Raw genomic sequence first — 16,825 nt, 5'->3', positions numbered from 1 at the left:
TTGTTTAAGTTGAAAAGTAAAATGCAAATATGAGTCAAGAAAAATCTATGTGATTTTGAAGTGGGGAGGGGAGTATTGGAATCCATTTTTTTTCTTGTTTATTCTCAAGAGTGATCACCTTTTCAGGATACCGAAAAACCCCCTCAGAAAGCAAATAGCAAAAGCATGTCTAATTCATGGACCATAACCGTCATATCATTTAAATTGACAGCACCATTACTGAGTAAAGCAACAGGCTCTGTGTTATCTAGCTGTGTATGTCCAACCTTCTGTTATCACGAAATCAGATATTAGATTTTCTTTTTGAGAAGATTTTTTGTGCTAAATTGCTTGGTAAAAATTTGTTTTTGTGTTTCTCATAAAGAAATTCAGCGAGTTAGAATGTTCCATGGATAAATGGGGAGCTTAGGTCTCCAAAGGTCTCTTCTTTATTTCTTTAGTATTAATGAAAGAAATCAAAGGAGGTCATAAAGACAACTCTTATTATCAGAATGTTCTTCATGATTTTGAACATACTAGAGAAAGAATTCTTGATGTGGCAACATCAAAGCTTAAACTAGTAGGACTTATTGTATTGGCTAGAAGATGATACAATTCCTTTTTCTCTTTGCAAAAGGAAAGCTTTGACTATTGCCTAATGGGTTGTATAAATGCTGTCTTTTGTGCTTTGAGTCTGTTATTGCATCTGCATTTTATGAAAAACTCATATTTTGGGTTTCACAGATGGACTCATTTGAATTAGGTATGCTGAAAAGAGTTTTTCCAAATTGTATTATGTAAAAGGCTAATACAGCAGACTTGACTCAAAATTTTCTAGAACAATGATTAGGCCCAAAGACTCTTAGGATGAAGAAATAGTTGTGGTGAAGAACACCCAGAGCTCCCTCAGGTGGGAGGGGCAGAGTCCTTCTAGGAAAGGCATGGTTCTTACCTCAAAACAGGTCCATGAAAAAAGCCCATTGTCTTTCTCACTGACTGACCCAAATTTCTCCGTGCAAGGCAAATAGCCTATGAAATTTGCTTTTAATTTTCAAATGAAATGCATTTGAGTCAGCATCCCAGCATACCGAAAAATAGAAAGGAGTTTCATGACACTGAGTACACTTAGTGCACATTTGCTGCAAAAATTTCATGGAATGGTGTCAATTGCTTCAGAAGAGAAACAGTTTTAAAGAAGAAAAAAGACCCTCAGATATTTTTAGGCCTTTAAAAAGTATGTGGAGGGGCTTCCCTGGTGGCGCAGTGGTTGAGAGTCTGCCTGCCAATGCAGGGGACACGGGTTCGAGCCCTGGTCTGGGAAGATCCCACATGCCGCGGAGCGACTAAGCCCGTGAGCCACAATTGCTGAGCCTGCGCGTCTGGAGCCTGTGCTCCGCAACGGGAGAGGCCGCGATAGTGAGAGGCCCGCGCACCGCGATGAAGAGTGGTCCCCACTTGCCGCAGCTAGAGAAAGCCCTCACACAGAAACGAAGACCCAACACAGCCATAAATAAATAAATAAATAAATAAAATTAAAAAAAAAAAAATGTATGTGGAAAAGTGGACAAAGTGACCCTAGGATCCTGGTGAAAATTTGTCTTTAAAAGTAGGTGTCAAAACTTCTTAGCTTCCTTCTGTTTTTTACTTGGAAGAATATAATTCTTGTTGTAGTACACAATTCCTGTGAACATATATTTGAAAGAAACATAAAATCTTTGAGGGAGCAATGTACTCAGAAAGGAAAAAGTATGGGGGGGTATTGGGTGGATGGGATGAGGGAGGAAAGAAAAGCTGAATGGGGTAAAAAGAATAGTTTCTAATACACCTCAAGATCCAACTTAAAAAGCAGTTTAGGAAAAAAATAAGAATTGGTCATTTTTTTAGACTATTTTTTTCTATTCTGGGCAAGAGAAGTAATGGGAACATGGGATATTATGATTATTTCTTTCTACCTCTCTCTTCCTCTCTCCAACCTGGCCCCCATCTGCCCTTCCTTCCTTCCTTTCTTCCTTCCCTACTTCCCTCCTTTCCTCCTTCCCTCCTTTCCTCCTTCCCTCTTTTCCCTTTTTCTACCATAACAAACTGAGGAAAGGACATCATCAAGGAAGGGCATATAAGTGGACCTGTGAAAAGCAAATTGAGTTACAGTTGCTCTTTGGTATTAAGAAAGAGGTGCTTAGCCTGAAGACCCCTCAGCAATCTAAGGATGAGGTTTGGTGGTTTACGAATTCCCAAAATTGTCAACATGTGCCTATTTTCATTTTTTAAGGGATAGAGTGAGCTCTCATCTTTCATCAGATTCTCCAGAGGTTCCGTGGCCTAGAAAAGTGTAAGAACCACTGATATACAGCATTTGAAGCAAAAGCAATAGTTAGACACTATTATAATTTTTAAATGTTATTTTGGTATACTGTGGTTTTCTTTCTTTCTTTTTTTTTTTTTTTTTTTTACAAGTGGATCAGAGTTTATTAAGTAGGGAGTGGAGAAGGTGCAGCACAACTAGAAGTATACAACACTCAAACTGAACTGGACCTGAGATTCCTGAAAAAAATCTGTCGGTTACACAATTGGCTACTTCTGACACCACTGATACAGGGGCTTGTCAGGGGAGATGAGGGAATAATGCCAGTGGCAGGACCGGTGGTTGCTCCTGGAGCTGGGAACGATCTCCGCGGAGCTTTCAAGGCCAGGCCACCGACTCAGGGTCGAGATTTCGGAGTGGATGCAGCCAGACCCGCCAAGATGGCTATGACCGTGAAGCCCTGGGGGCAATTCGGGTGGGCATCATGAGCTGGGAGCGCTGGCTCTGACCCCGGTGGAAGCAGTAGAGGCCGTAGGTAAGGGCGGCCGCTGTGCCCAGGCAGCCTATGGGTACAATTGTGTTCTCGCGGGTCTTGTGAAGAAACTTTTCCTTGAAGCTTTCCGAAGTGCTGTGTACACTGGGGCTAAGGCCCTCAATGACTGGGGGCTGCGATGGTTCAAAGGGTGCCTCCGGAGTGACAGGGCCAGGAGTCGCCATGTTTCAGGCTACAGCTGTAGGAGAAAATCAGGACGCTAATATGGTTTTCTTAATACACATTTTTTTCAGTAAATTTTAGATTGTGATTTTTTTTTCCAGTTTGTTGTTTGTCCTTTATTTTTAGTTGTGATTTTTTCATGTATACTAGTAAAAGAGGATTTGTTTTCTACTTGAAATTTTGCATCTCAATAAAATTAATGCACAAAATTTGTGGGAGACACAGAACTTGCATAGACTAAATGATGTCCTCCAAAGTATTTTTTACCTCCAAAGGGAAAGATAGTAACTTCAAGGTGGAGAAACCCAGCAGACACCACTTACCCAATTGATCAAGATTAACATCACCAGTAATGAAACATTATTACACTGTTAATCCTTTGATAAGATTCCTTGAGAAGGCAATAACATAGTTTCTGTGATATTCTTGCCAAAAATACAGAACCTTATTCCAATCAAGAGAAAAAAATCAGAGGAACCCAAACTGAGAGACATTCTACCAAATAACTGGCCAATAATCTTCAAAAATGTCAACATCATGAGAAACATGGAAAACTGAGGAGCTATTATGCATCAGAGGAGACTGGGGAGGTATAACAACTAAATGCAAGGTGGAATCCTGGTAGGATACTGGAACAGGAAAAAATGTTAGTGAAAAAAACTGGTGAAATTTTAATAAGGTCTATAATTTAGTCAACAAACCTGTACCAAGGTTGATTTATTAGCTTTGGTAATTGTACTATGGTTATGTAAGATGTTAACAAAAGGGCAACTGAGTAAGGAAAGGGGGTATACAGGAACTCTCTGTAAGCCTGAATTACTAAGTCTTCTGTAAGTCTAAATTGAGTTCAAAAGTAAAAAGAAAAAGAGAGAGAGAGAGGTAATGGATCCTCAATGACATCCTCTTAACATTTGGGTCCAGCTCTGCCCGAAGTCTGAGAATTTTCTCCTAACATTGTAGTTAGGTGGGATAATACACACCCCTTTATCTTAAAAAGATTTAAGCAAAATAAAATTCTCTATCTTAACTTTGTTACTCTGGACAACTTGAGCCCAAGAATATATAATGTCCTGAAAAAATGTTGTTGCTTTAATCTTTCCTCGTTTTTTGATTTTGTTGGGTTTTGATACCGGCTTCCTGACTCTAGAGTGCTTTATTCTTGACCTTGAGCACAGATCATATCTTTGTGTGACTTCTAGACATGGGTCACTGACATAAAGTGCCTGGCTATTTCTTTTCATAACTTCCATAATTATTAGAATATCAATTATGACTCTTTGGCATTAAATATGAATACATTGCCTTTTTTCTTTCTCATAAGTTTTGTAGACCTCTTCTTAGTGGTAATGCTATATTATTTACTACCAGATATCTAATAACTATCTGTGCAGGAGAATGTATAGCTATCTTACACTGTGTTCCTCTATCTTTCATTGATTTAAATACTTGAGTGACTACTATGTGTCATAAAGTATTTTTCAGCAGAGAATAATACAGGTAGATTCTCACCATCCTATCTGTATTCCTGCCCACAGGAAGGAGGAAAGAGGGAATGCAGGATAAGTGGCTTTGCCTTTTAGGAATCACTTGGAGGTTGCATCCACATCAGTTCTGTTGACTTCTGTTAGCCCAGACATCATCACACGGACTCACCTCCTTTGTGCCAAAAGGAAGCAGAGAGATCAATTCTCCTGCTGAGCAACCTTGTACTCCCTAAAACTTGTGATGGTGGGGACTATTATTTTAAAGAAGATGGAGAGAATGGGAAGATCTCTGCCATAGTGGATTTTAAATGCAGGAGTCATATATTCAGATCTATGTCTTTAAAAGTTCACTTTAATAGCTGTGTGAACAACAGAGCTTAGTGGAGGCAAAAGTGGAATTGAGGAGACCAGTTAGGAGGCTACTTGCAGTTCAGATGGCAGGTGACGGTGGCTACTTGGTGTTGGCAGGGTAAGTGTTCAGTTTTTAACCACTAACTCTGTGGATTTTCACTTGGATAATGAAATCATTGTAAAACTTAGAGCATTTATTATAATTATGATCATCTTCACATAATTATTGTTTTTTCCACCTGGAGGTTGATCACATTATTATTATATACAATGATTTTACAAGTAAATGTAATAACTTTTACTTTGGCTTTATTTTGGCCACCAAGCTAATGGTTCTTATTTACTCTACAACATGACATTAGCTGGGAGATGAGTTAGGAATTTTTTGTGGTAGTGCAAGTCAGAGATAATAGTGGCTTAGACTAGGGTTGAAGCCAGGCAGATGGAGAAAAGAGGAAAATTTCAACAGAACTGGCAAGTAGAATGTGAGAGAAGGGAGAGAAAGAGAAATTAAGAACAGCTCATAGGTGTTCTGCCTTGATGGAATTGGTGAACATTGCTGCCATTTACTGAGCTGGAGAAGTTTGTAAAGAAATGAGTTGCCAGGGGCCAATGAGAGTCAAGATTTCTTTTTCATTTATGTTAGGTTTGAGATCCAAATGGAAAACAAAATGGATGTCTAATAGGTGATTAAGTATAGATGCCTGGGGCTTAGGTGTCAGGTCAAGGGAAAGATAATCTATAAACTGACTGGGAGTTTCTGCTACAAAGATGCTCCTGGGAGGTTCGAAGGATGAGATGAGGCAGATAAACCTTGGAGAAAAGTGGGAAGTTGCAGGGGGTCTGTTCTGCATAGATAAGAATGATGAAGAGTCTGAGAATGAGTGGGCTTAGTTGTCTGCTTAACTAAAGACCCTAGTCTTAGTAGCATTCACAGTGGAGAGGTGTTTATTCTCCACAAAATACTTAGATTTTTATCGCAACTTTACATAGTTGAGTGGATACTGGTAAGAGTAGATAGGGATGCACTTGACTTCCTTCTTTTCAGAAAGGGCTTCAAAGAATGCACAGTTCAGAAGCCTCCAATTTCTGTCTTTTGTGTAGTTTCTTTTGGCCAATGGTGTCTTTCTTCTGAATTTCCCAGACATGCTTACTGAGACCTAGTATACATTCAAAGTCAGCTGATATTTTCATCAGGATAGCTTTAGTAGAACCTGGTAAACATAATATCATAATGGTTGGAGGCTTCACTTGTGCATCCTTGAACTTGAGACTAAGTCCAAAGACTTTAAAGGAATAGTCTGAGCTCTTCAAAGCTGACCTCTCATCAGGTAATGACGACACTCCAGTTAGTCAATGCCCAGGAGGAATTCGGGAATGATGAAGTGTTACTTTGCAATGCTTTCCACTTGGAACGTTTTATTTGGTGTCCTGTAGTCTATTCTTCTGTCTCTTTCCCTTCTCACCTCCTTTTCTATCCACTTGTATCACGTTTTAACAGTTCATCACAAAGGGAAAGTAAGAATTGGATGGTCTCCCTCTCGTTTTTTAACACCTTTGACTAAAAGTAGATTTGCGACTGTAATCACTTCCAGAAAGGACTTGCATTGGGTGCCAGTAAATTGACTCTTGCTTCCAAGTATGCAAGTGTGTAAGGGCATGGGGGTGGGAGAATGAAGTGGGGTTTTGTTTTTTCCTGCTGCCAAGACTGTGCTAATTGCCTGTGCTTCTGGTCTTTATTTGGGGGCACCAAATCTATCTGATTAAAGATTTTAATAATGCCCAAAGCTTTTTATCACAGGCTCTCTCTCTCACTTGCTTCTAAAGTTCCATGTCATTTACTTAGAAATCCATCATCCATCTATTCATTTTTTGTTCAGTCATTCATCATTTAGTCATTGGGTACATATGTCTGCTCTGTACTGTACTGAGCATTTTAAGAACTTTAAGAGATGGTTTTATAGTCATTGCTTCTGTAATGTTTATGGTTTTTAGGGTGATATAACTTCCATGTATTAACCATCTAAAATATAATTCTAAGGCAGTATTTGATTAGGTTAGTGGTGGGCTGGGTGTCTCAAGTTATGAATTCAGAATAACGTTGTTCAAATTCAGAATAATGGAAAGCCTGTGGTGGGAGTGGGGTTAGTCACCAGTAGCTTTTCAGAAGAGAAAGTCTTGTTGTGGCCTTGAAGGAAGCTTAGGGTTTGGGTATGTTATTCAGTGTGTATGTCACAAACCTTCACCAAACTCCAGTTCCTATTTACTGTGAGAGTGAGAAAAGTTCTGCAAGAGTTATAGGTGATAGCCTTTGTTCTGATCCTTATTATTATGTTAAAAGTTATTCATGAATTTCTGCAGTGTGTTTTGCTTATTATATTCAAGTCTTTTCTCCCCATACTAAACATCTTAATGGCAAGGTCTATTTCTATCTGATCTTAGTATCTCCTTGTCTAGCGGCACAATACTGTGCAGGTAGTAGACACTCATTAAGGTGTCTAGGAGGGAAATAGACCATAGTGTTGAAGGGCATAAACCTTGGAGCCAGGATACTTGGGTTCAAATCCAAGTGGTGCTCACTTCTTCCTAGCAGTGCACATGGACAGATTACTTAAACCTTCTGTGTCTCAGTTTCTTCTTCTTAACCTGAGGATATAACACTACCTGCTTCATAGCATTGTTTGAAGGATTAAATAAGGTAATGTATATAAAATGCTTAGAAAATTGCCTGGATATTATTATCATCATTATCACCATCATCAAATGTTTATGGGAATAAAATGGAAGCAAAGGAAAGAGGACATAGATGGGTATTTTAGGTAAGGTAGGGATAACAGATGAAATATTTTAAGTGCTAGGCTGAGTAGTTTAGTAGATGGAGGAAATCAACATTCATTGGGTGAGGTGGCTTTAGCCTCAGGTCTAGAGGCCAAATCATTCAGAGTTAGAGACTCAGGGCCACATCTTGGTCAGATGATGGTAGAGGAGGAGGCTCTAGTTAAATATGGCCAAGAGGGCAGATAGCCAGCCATGAAAAGCCTTTACATATTTGCTGTACTGAGGGCTTTTATATCAAAAGAAATGTTTATGCCCCCATGTATTCAACCAATATTAATGGAGGTATTTTGCTAAGTAGGGTTATAGAATTAAATAGCTTAGTCATTTTATTTGACCTTATGGGGTTTATGGTTTTGCGGGCGGCCAGATTTTAAACAACTTCAGTGAAGTGTGATGTATGTGAGGATGGGGATGCGCAGAGGACTGTGGGAAGCATCTGCCAATCTGTTTTCTCTTCCTGCCCACTCCGTGCTGCCAACTGGTGCTCTTGGGAGCCTTCAGGATCTGGCTCACATCCTATCTTCCACTGGAAGTCATTGTTGACAGTATCATTAATTTTATTTTCTCTTGTCCTTAATTCTATCATTCTACAAAAATGCACTGACATTCTAAGTTTTCATATTCTTCTGAGTTTGTACAGCTTTCACTCAAGAAGATATAGGAACAGAGTTCTGGAATGCTATGTTGACTTCTATTTCTCTGTGTCCTTTTCTGAAAATCCTTCTGGAATTAGGAATTGATTTCTTCAAAAACATACTCATTTTTATCTTCTCCCAGAGATCTTTTAAAGTCTCAGGTGTCTCTCTGAGTTAGCATTCAGTCATCACTTTCCACCCCATTTTTAGTAGAGTCTTCCCTATATCCTTGTTCTTTTAATGCATTTTTTAAAACTTAAAAAAAATTTTTTTATTTATTTTATTTTTGGCTGCGTTGGGTCTTCATTGCTGCCTGCGGGCTTCCTCTAGTTGCGGCGAGCGGGGGCTGCTCTTCGTCGCGTTGCTCAGGCTTTTCATTGCAGTGGCTCCTCTTGTTGTGGAGCACGGGCTCTAGGCATGTGGGCTTCAGTAGTTGTGGCACATGGGCTCAGTAGTTGTGGCTCGCGGGCTCTAGAGTTCTGGCTCAGTAGTTGTGGTGCACGGGCTTAGTTGCTCCACGGCATGTGGGATCTTCCCAGACCAGGGCTCGAACCTGTGTCCCCTGCATTGACAGGTGGATTCTTAACCACTGCGCCACCAGGGAAGCCCTCTTTTAATGCATTTTATCTTCCTTTTATCTGGGAGAGCCAAATCCATGATGAAAATTGGGAGGTCGGATATCCTGGCACTTTGAAGAAGTAACCAGTTCTGGGTCTCATTTGCAGTTCACTTTTTGGTGATGAGTGCATATCTTTTTTTCAAAGCAGGGCCAAGAAGGTAAAGATACATTTTTGCTGAACTACTGAAAGTCTCACTTATAATAGAAGCAAAAGAAATAAAAGTCCAGTTCTTACTACAAAAAGAATGAATAATCTTAGTAAACATTGTTAATAAAATTGAAGCCTTACACAATAGTCTCTTTATCTCCTTAAACTTGATGTGGCGTGAGATTAGAGTCATAGAGCAACATATCCAAATTAACAACTGTAAACCTTTGAGATGCATGCTCAAAGTGGTCAGCTGCAAGAGAACTGATTTTTACAACATGGTGAAACAGGCAATTATCTATTGTCTCATTATACTAAGACTAATCTTTGCACTGACTCATTTTAGACCCCCTCTCTCTCTGGAGAATATCTTCTGCACAAACTGTAAGGTCCAAGATAGTGATGATCTGCTAAACATATGCAGAACAAATGGTTGAAGTAACTCTCTGCCCATTTGATTGTTACATTACTCATTTCTGCCATTTTGCTGCCCATGCAAACACAAGGCTATATAAAGCCAGTCTGTGGGTCATTCCCTATGTTGATTCATGGAGGCCCCTTGGCATGGCTGCCTGTGGAGAAGTACGGGGACCAGCATCCTCAGACAATGTTGACTAAATCTCTGGCAGAGTGCTTTTAAGGAGTAAGAAAAAAGTACTATGATGTCATTCAGGTAATGTCCAAGTTACATTTTCAGTCTACCTAAGGTAGTTATTTGGGAGCTCTTGGGAATGAACTGCAATCAAAGTTCTAGAAGATTCAGTCTACATTCTCTGCCAGCCTAGTGTTGGAAAGTCTTGTCCTGGACAGATATCTAGGAAACAAAGAGAAGCTGAGGAGTACAAAAAGTAAATACTAGAGATGAAGGAGACCTTGTTGACCTCAAATGTTGCTCCCTCTCTCATCTCATATTGTAACCAATGACCAAAATTTGCAGTTTGAATTGTTTTAATCCCTTAGTGAGGTAAATCACAAATGTTTGCATACAGATATTTCTTAATCCATCTCTTATGCCATAGATCCAGAAAAGAAAAATAAAACAAAAACCACAATACTATAGAAATTGAGTTTTCAGTCCTTCAGTTGACTGAGTTTTGGAATAAGTCATATTCAATTAGTGCATCCTTGCATTAAGTAGTTCTAATAATATCAGGATCAAAGCCAGGAGAGTTGAAAAGGTCACACTGAGAACCTGTGGTGTCTACCACAGCATTTTCCTGTTTACATTTAGTTGAATTTTAAGTGGGTTCATAATGAATGGGTAAAACCACTATACTGTTTCTGCCACTTGGTTTTAATTAGTGACTGGGAATAAAAAGGGTCCTGGTTTAATTTAGCAATGAAAGGGTTAGTTTGAAGCTTGAGAAGAAATGAAACAATATACTGTGTAAGGTTTTATTTTATTTTGGGCTACTTTTCTTTCATTTCTTCGAATTTTTATGCAGTAGTTTTGTGCCATGGACTGTGCTGGGGACATAACATCCCTGTCCTTGTGGACCTTACATTGTATGAGATCACTTTATGGTTCAGACTTAAATAAGAAATCTTTCAGAAAAGAAAACTCTCCAGGAAAAATCTTGATACTAATAGTAAAACAAATGAGAAAGCATATTAGATTTGACATGCTCTATTCACTATATCCATTTCTACAAATGACCATTTTTCCAGCCAAAATGGTTTTCCACTCTCATTGAAAATATTGGTTACTACAAGTATTCTGTTAAGATATTATTCAGTATAAAAAATACCAGACTCTTTGGTCATTAAAACAGATAATTTTTATATAATGTGTGCAAGAAAGAGCATATAGCAAAACAATACTTGTGACTTTTTAGTTAAGTGGCAAGAAGAGCCCGAAGATAGCAAGGATTCTGAGTGAGGCTTTGCAGGGAACTCAGGTATTTAAATAAAAAGAGCCTTTAAAAATTTTGGCCAAATGGCTCTACCATCCTTGTTTCTCCCTTTCCTCCTTCACTCTTTCCTTTTATCTGGAAGATGTTAGTACAGAATAAATACATTGGTGAAATGGCTTTGCTTTTTATGGTTTCCTAAGGCTATGACTATTTTACAGAGATTCGTTCCACTGGAAGTCCCAGGTTTCCTGTTTTTATTATCCACACTTCACACGGTGGTTTAGACCAAATTGGCCATTGCAGAGTTTGGAGAGCAGTCTGCTTAACACAGTAAATTGCACTGCTACTTCCCTACCCATCTCTCACGGCCCACGCTCTGGGGCTGATCAGATACACAGTCTCCAACACGGAAGAGCCCATCAGTGCCTCACTTTCTATCTATTTTTGAAGTTAGCTCCTCCTGAAATAGTTTTACTTCAGTCATGTTCATATGGCCTAGAGAGTGGATATCAGGAAACAGGTAATTTGGAAGGAGAGATGACTATCGGAATGTAATTTCCCTTTCAGCAAGAGGCACTCCTTCACACTTTGGACTGTCCAGCCCCCGACCACAGGTGCCGAAGGCTCAGTAAGGAGTTCACATTGCCTAGTGAAACTGTGACAGGGGAAGCACACATCTCTTCATGCAACCAAATCATGATGTTAGCCAGATGAAGTCCCTGACGAGCTCTTGTAAATAGAATCTCCCTTCTAGAGTGTCAGCATACTCAGCAAATACTCTGCTCCACGTGCATGGTAATTTAGTTAGTGAACAGCAGGGGAAATGATAATACGTACACAGAGGTTCATAATAACCAGTAATGACTTAGACACAGCAGATAACCCCAGCGCAGAATAACCAGGCAGAGGAGGAGGGAAGGTGAGAAATGAAAATCCTTGCAATGAGACCATGGTGTAAGCTGGGAAGTGACTGGGGAGTGACGGTGTCCCTGTGTCCACCCTGGGTAGGGAAGCTGTGTGCTCCCTTGCCAAGGGTGCAGACTAGGTTAATTGGCCAGAGTTGCAGCTCGTGGCCACTCGTCTATCTTCCCAGCGGACAAGAAGTGTCCTGGCCTCAAAACTCCTTGAAATGATTAATGTTGCTTTTTTTCCTTCTGTTATTGTAACTTGACAATATGTCAGTAACTTGTTTAGTCCACAGATGGTGGAGAATTTGGAAAAACAAAGCTGAAAACAGTTCAGGCACTGTCAATGCAGATCTTCCAGTCTCCAGACATTTCTGGAACTCCAAGGGCAGTGTTTGCATGTTATATTGACTGCAAACTTAGATGGTCAGGTTATAATATGGGAGGCATTGTTGTCCTCATTTTATAAGCAACAGAGGAGAGATACTTCTGTAGTAGACAGGGTTCTCAAATCTAGGAGGATTTGTGTCCTAACCATGTTCCCTAGTATGATGGCTCTAAATATTTGTGATTCTACAAAGCCTTTTTACAGTTTTCGTCACCTCCTTGTTTTCCCTGTTTCTTCCCTCTGGTATTATAACTGGGTCGTGATAAGGTACCAGAGAACCACACACAGGAATGAGTAAAGAAAATCCTAATTGTTTCAGTATTTTGGAGGAGGATGTGATCTATCTGAACACATTTTGTTTGGGTTGCCTTTCCCAGTCTTCTTTGACCTGTAGCCAAAAAAAATAAGTTCAGTTGAATTTACAGTTGTGCCCCTCTGCACCTAAATGGTTTTACTGGCTTGTGTGTGTGTGTGTGTGCGCGTGCACACACGCCTGTGAGCATGGGTGCGGGTTTTGTTCTTGTGATTCATAATGGCTCTGTAGCGTGGTCATTTTATGGAAGTTCTGTGGAAATGCTAGTGTATGCCATCAATTGTGATAAACACAGCTGTTAATCATCAATGCTGCTGTATTGCTTTAGAAAGAAAACAAACCTGAGAACTGTCACTGATTCTAATGATTTACAACACCACGATTCATAGGCGTCTGAGACGACTGTTTGCAACACGTTTGGATCGTCTCCATTTATTGTTTTGCTATATATCCATCATAGAATTAAAAAAAACATTAAATTTATCCACAGGTGTCTCTAATGGTAGGAAAACAATTCAAATCCCTATGAAATGAAGAAGTGAATGAGAGGGTAAGAAAGAAAATGTGCTATTTATGCCATCCCCTGAGTAATAAAAGAGTAAGCTGAAAAAGAAAGGGTCAGTGTTTCTTGTGAACATCATCTGGGTTATGAATATGTTCATGGTTGACATTGTTTTCAAGTGCATATTTGAGAAACTAAGCATCCTTTCCTCTTGTTAGGTCCCTCTGCACTTAGGAACATATATGGCCATGACTGGGGAGTGGAGGGTAAGAAGATAGCACCTTGCATCCCTCACATATATTTCTTTTCTCCCAAGAGTACAGGACTGGGGGCAAACCCCAAGAAATTCTATGCTTTTGTGAGATATGACTGGTTAGCAGGTGAGGTAGGAGAAGAAAACGGACTTAGTGTTCTTCTGAAGTGTAAAAGAACAGAGATGGGATGAACAGAATCGTGAAGAATCAGTAGAAATGTATAGGTAGAGGAAAATATATCCACACGTTTTTGCTCTTTAAGTCATAGGCCGGAAGACCATGATTCTAAATTTCCATTCTTAGCTCTTGAATATCCTTAGTCAACTCTTTGAATGACCTTGTTTGTACTCCATTTATTCAGTATTGATTTATTGAGAAATCTGAGGGACCTGTTAGTTTGTTTCTTGCTTCCTGTTATGGAAATGGCACTTTCTGCTTTGGTAGGGTATTGGGACTGCAGACTGGTGGCAGGTAGAAAAATTGGCAAATATGGACAAGTTAGAATTGTATCATTATAAATAATTTTTAAACTTTTGGTATCCACTGTATCAAATTTCCCAATATAAATTACGTCTATATTTGTCCATATATATTGTTCATTTTAAACAGCTTGGGCTGATAACATCTAGTTAGTATACACCAGTGTATAAATATTGGTAGTAAAAGTATTTCAATAATTACAAATAGCTGCTGCTCCAACTGCCTGAGGAGCTCCCTGCTGCAGCTCACCCAGCTCATGCAGCCCCTCCACTGGGACCCCCAGCTCTGCTCGATTCAGCCATTGAATAACACCCAGCAGAGCAAGGCCCTCCAGAGACCCTGTTACTCTACAGGAGCCTTATTTTGCCTGGTTGGTGTCGGTGCCATATAAGTTGTTAAGTATTTTGAATATCACACTTGCACGAAGGAAGAAAGCAACACACACACTTGCCTCAATTAGACAAGTGTAAGCGTTAAAGATCAGGTTTAACATTCTTAAACATTCTTAAAGCACAGAATCCTGTGCTTTAAGAGCTTTACTTTGAAGGAACTTACTATATGTATGGGTTTTGTAATCAATAACTCTTACCCAAATTTAAGTGCCCTTTTGATAGTAATGTTCTACCTTAAGTTAGACATTTCTCCATAAAGCAACTCAACGTGTTGGAGTAGCAGGTATTTATACATTGTCCATTCAAGGTAGTAACAGCAAGATGTTATTATCCACATTTTGGCAAACTTTTAGGCTTATATTGGTGAAGTGCGTGCAGGTTTAGAAATTAATCACAGGAGAAGAATGCTAAAATAAGTATTCCTCTGGGCATGTAGTACTGATAACAAAACAGAAAATTTTGTTCAATCCGTGCACCTCACCCCAATCCATTGGGCAGTCTGTGCCTCATTAGCCTTAAAACACATTGGACTCAGATATGTGCTTTCTATGACTTATGTTAAGGAATACGAGAGTATTTGCAAGTCAGTGTGGATCGTGAACCTGAAATGAATTGGACCTATCTCAAGTCTGTTCTTCAGGCCTTAACATATCATAAAAGCCTAGAGGCAGAAAGAGATGAAGCTATGGGGGCAAATGGAAAGTCAAATGTACAAAGCCAAATAGTTCTAGGGTTCAAGCAGTCTTCCAGAGAACAAATCAAATTTAGCAATTTAGCAATTCACAACTGCAGAGAATTCTGAATGTAGTTGCAAGTTTTCCAAGGCTCTCTACTTTTCTTTTTTTTTTTTTGATTTATCATTTTTTCCACCATAGGATTAGTTTCTCAAGCCACATAACAGTTTTATATTTAAACCCTTATACTATCTATTTATAATGTTTCAGTGATAAAACCTGTTTTACATGAAGTCCTTTTGCTTTTACTAGGGTGTAAATTGCTTGAGGACAAGTGTTATTTCTGATCCATTTTTGTATCTATTATAGACTCTAGCATTATGCCTTCCAATATTGAAGCTGTTTATAAGTGTGTTACACTGATATGAATTTGAGATAATATCAGTGAGTTCTTTGAATTCAGCAAATGTCTGGAGCTCATGGTACAATGTCTGATATAGAGTTAACATTTGCTTTCATTGTAGCCTCCGTGATGGGCTTTGCTATATGCATGTACAGATGAATCTGGATATTCTGGTATAAGTTTATATATAGGAATGAGAGTTTGTATCATAAATACATATTTAATTAGAATACAAGAATATTCTATAACCCTAAGGTGATTTGTGTTATTGAAGAAGGATTCTATAAACCTTATTCCTCTAAAATATTTGAGTCATCAGAGTACTACTAATAAAAATTCATGACCACTTAATGAAACCAAAATTATTATTTCAATCTATAATAATTTGAAAATATAAGACATTTCCAAGAAATATTTTTAAATTGTGCATATAATTCCAAAATCCTGAAAAAGAAGATGTAAAACTGTAGTGAGAGAAGGACAAAAAAATGTGTGTGTGCTTATATTTCAGGGCATCAGCACAATCATGGTAAAAGAATCAGGATTTTAGGTAAAGGGAGAAAGGGAAGTGACAGCTGTCTGAGTCATGCTCATTATTAGGGTCTTTCTCATCTAATCACCCTGCATTTCACTTTACTTTATCATCCCTAATAACTGTGGTTTCCTGGACGGTTCTTTATTACAGTCTTTGGTTAGACTCATGGGCTAAACTCATGCACAGCTCACACTGGAGCTTTTCAGCTCTGTTTACCCCGGAGGAATCTCTCAGAACTCCTTTCCCTTGGCTCTGTCACAGAACAATATTCCACTGGAAGAAAAGTGCTGGCTGGATCCCTGTTATCACCTAATTCTCTTTCATTTGATGAAATCCTGGATCCCTCTTTCAGAGAAGCAGTCAACAGACTGAAGTTGAAACAGAGAAAAGTTTATGTGAAACTAAAGTGTGTGTGAAGTTACGCTTATTCTGTGGCATCCTGGAGAGTGCCAGTAGCTTTTGGTCACTGCGTGTCTGAAACTTGTTCATCAGAAAGGGAGTGCTTGATGAAGAGAATAAGAACGCTTTGCAGTTTACACAAATTTCTTTCATGTTACATTAGTGAGGCAAGGCTTTGGAAATGAGAAGACATGGGTTCAAGTCAGCAGTAGATGCTCTTGGTGCTGTGTGCCGTATCCCCTAGACCCACCTGAGTTCACCTGCAGCTGTGATGGACAGTTTCCAGTACGCTAACTGCTTCTCACCTCCTGTTCTCCACGTCTCACCTGAGGATTTTCACTGGAGCCCTGGGAGCTTTCTCTGCTGCCCGAAAGTGCAGGGGAATTAAGGCCCCCATGAACAACCCTCAACCTGTGGAGATGGGGGATGGTGGATAGATGCCCAGTCTTCCAATTCTATGGTGGGCGTATTCAGAGGCATGTTCTATATGGTTTCTAAGAGGGTACCCAGCAAGACTGAGCCCCAGATGTCTGCAGAAGTAACCCACTTTCTCACACAATCTATATTGGACTTTTTCCTTCCTTGTCTCACTTTCCCAATTCTGTCACTTTTGTTTCTGAGGATCAATTCCCAAAGAAGTTACCTGCACCAAGTCT

The 16,825-nt window shown here is 39.4% G+C and overlaps 1 pseudogene; it reads right to left on the bottom strand.

Moving 5' to 3' along the window:
* Window positions 1-2,555: 2,555 nt before the first annotated feature.
* On the bottom strand, window positions 2,556-2,998 carry LOC118895823 (annotated as a pseudogene).
* Between the last annotated feature and the right edge of the window lie 13,827 nt (window positions 2,999-16,825).

Source organism: Balaenoptera musculus, chromosome 5 (assembly GCF_009873245.2).
Source record: "Balaenoptera musculus isolate JJ_BM4_2016_0621 chromosome 5, mBalMus1.pri.v3, whole genome shotgun sequence".
Classification (NCBI taxonomy): Eukaryota; Metazoa; Chordata; class Mammalia; order Artiodactyla; family Balaenopteridae; genus Balaenoptera; species Balaenoptera musculus.
Note: the sequence above shows the minus strand (reverse complement) of the source record. Positions and strands in the feature narration are given on the sequence as shown.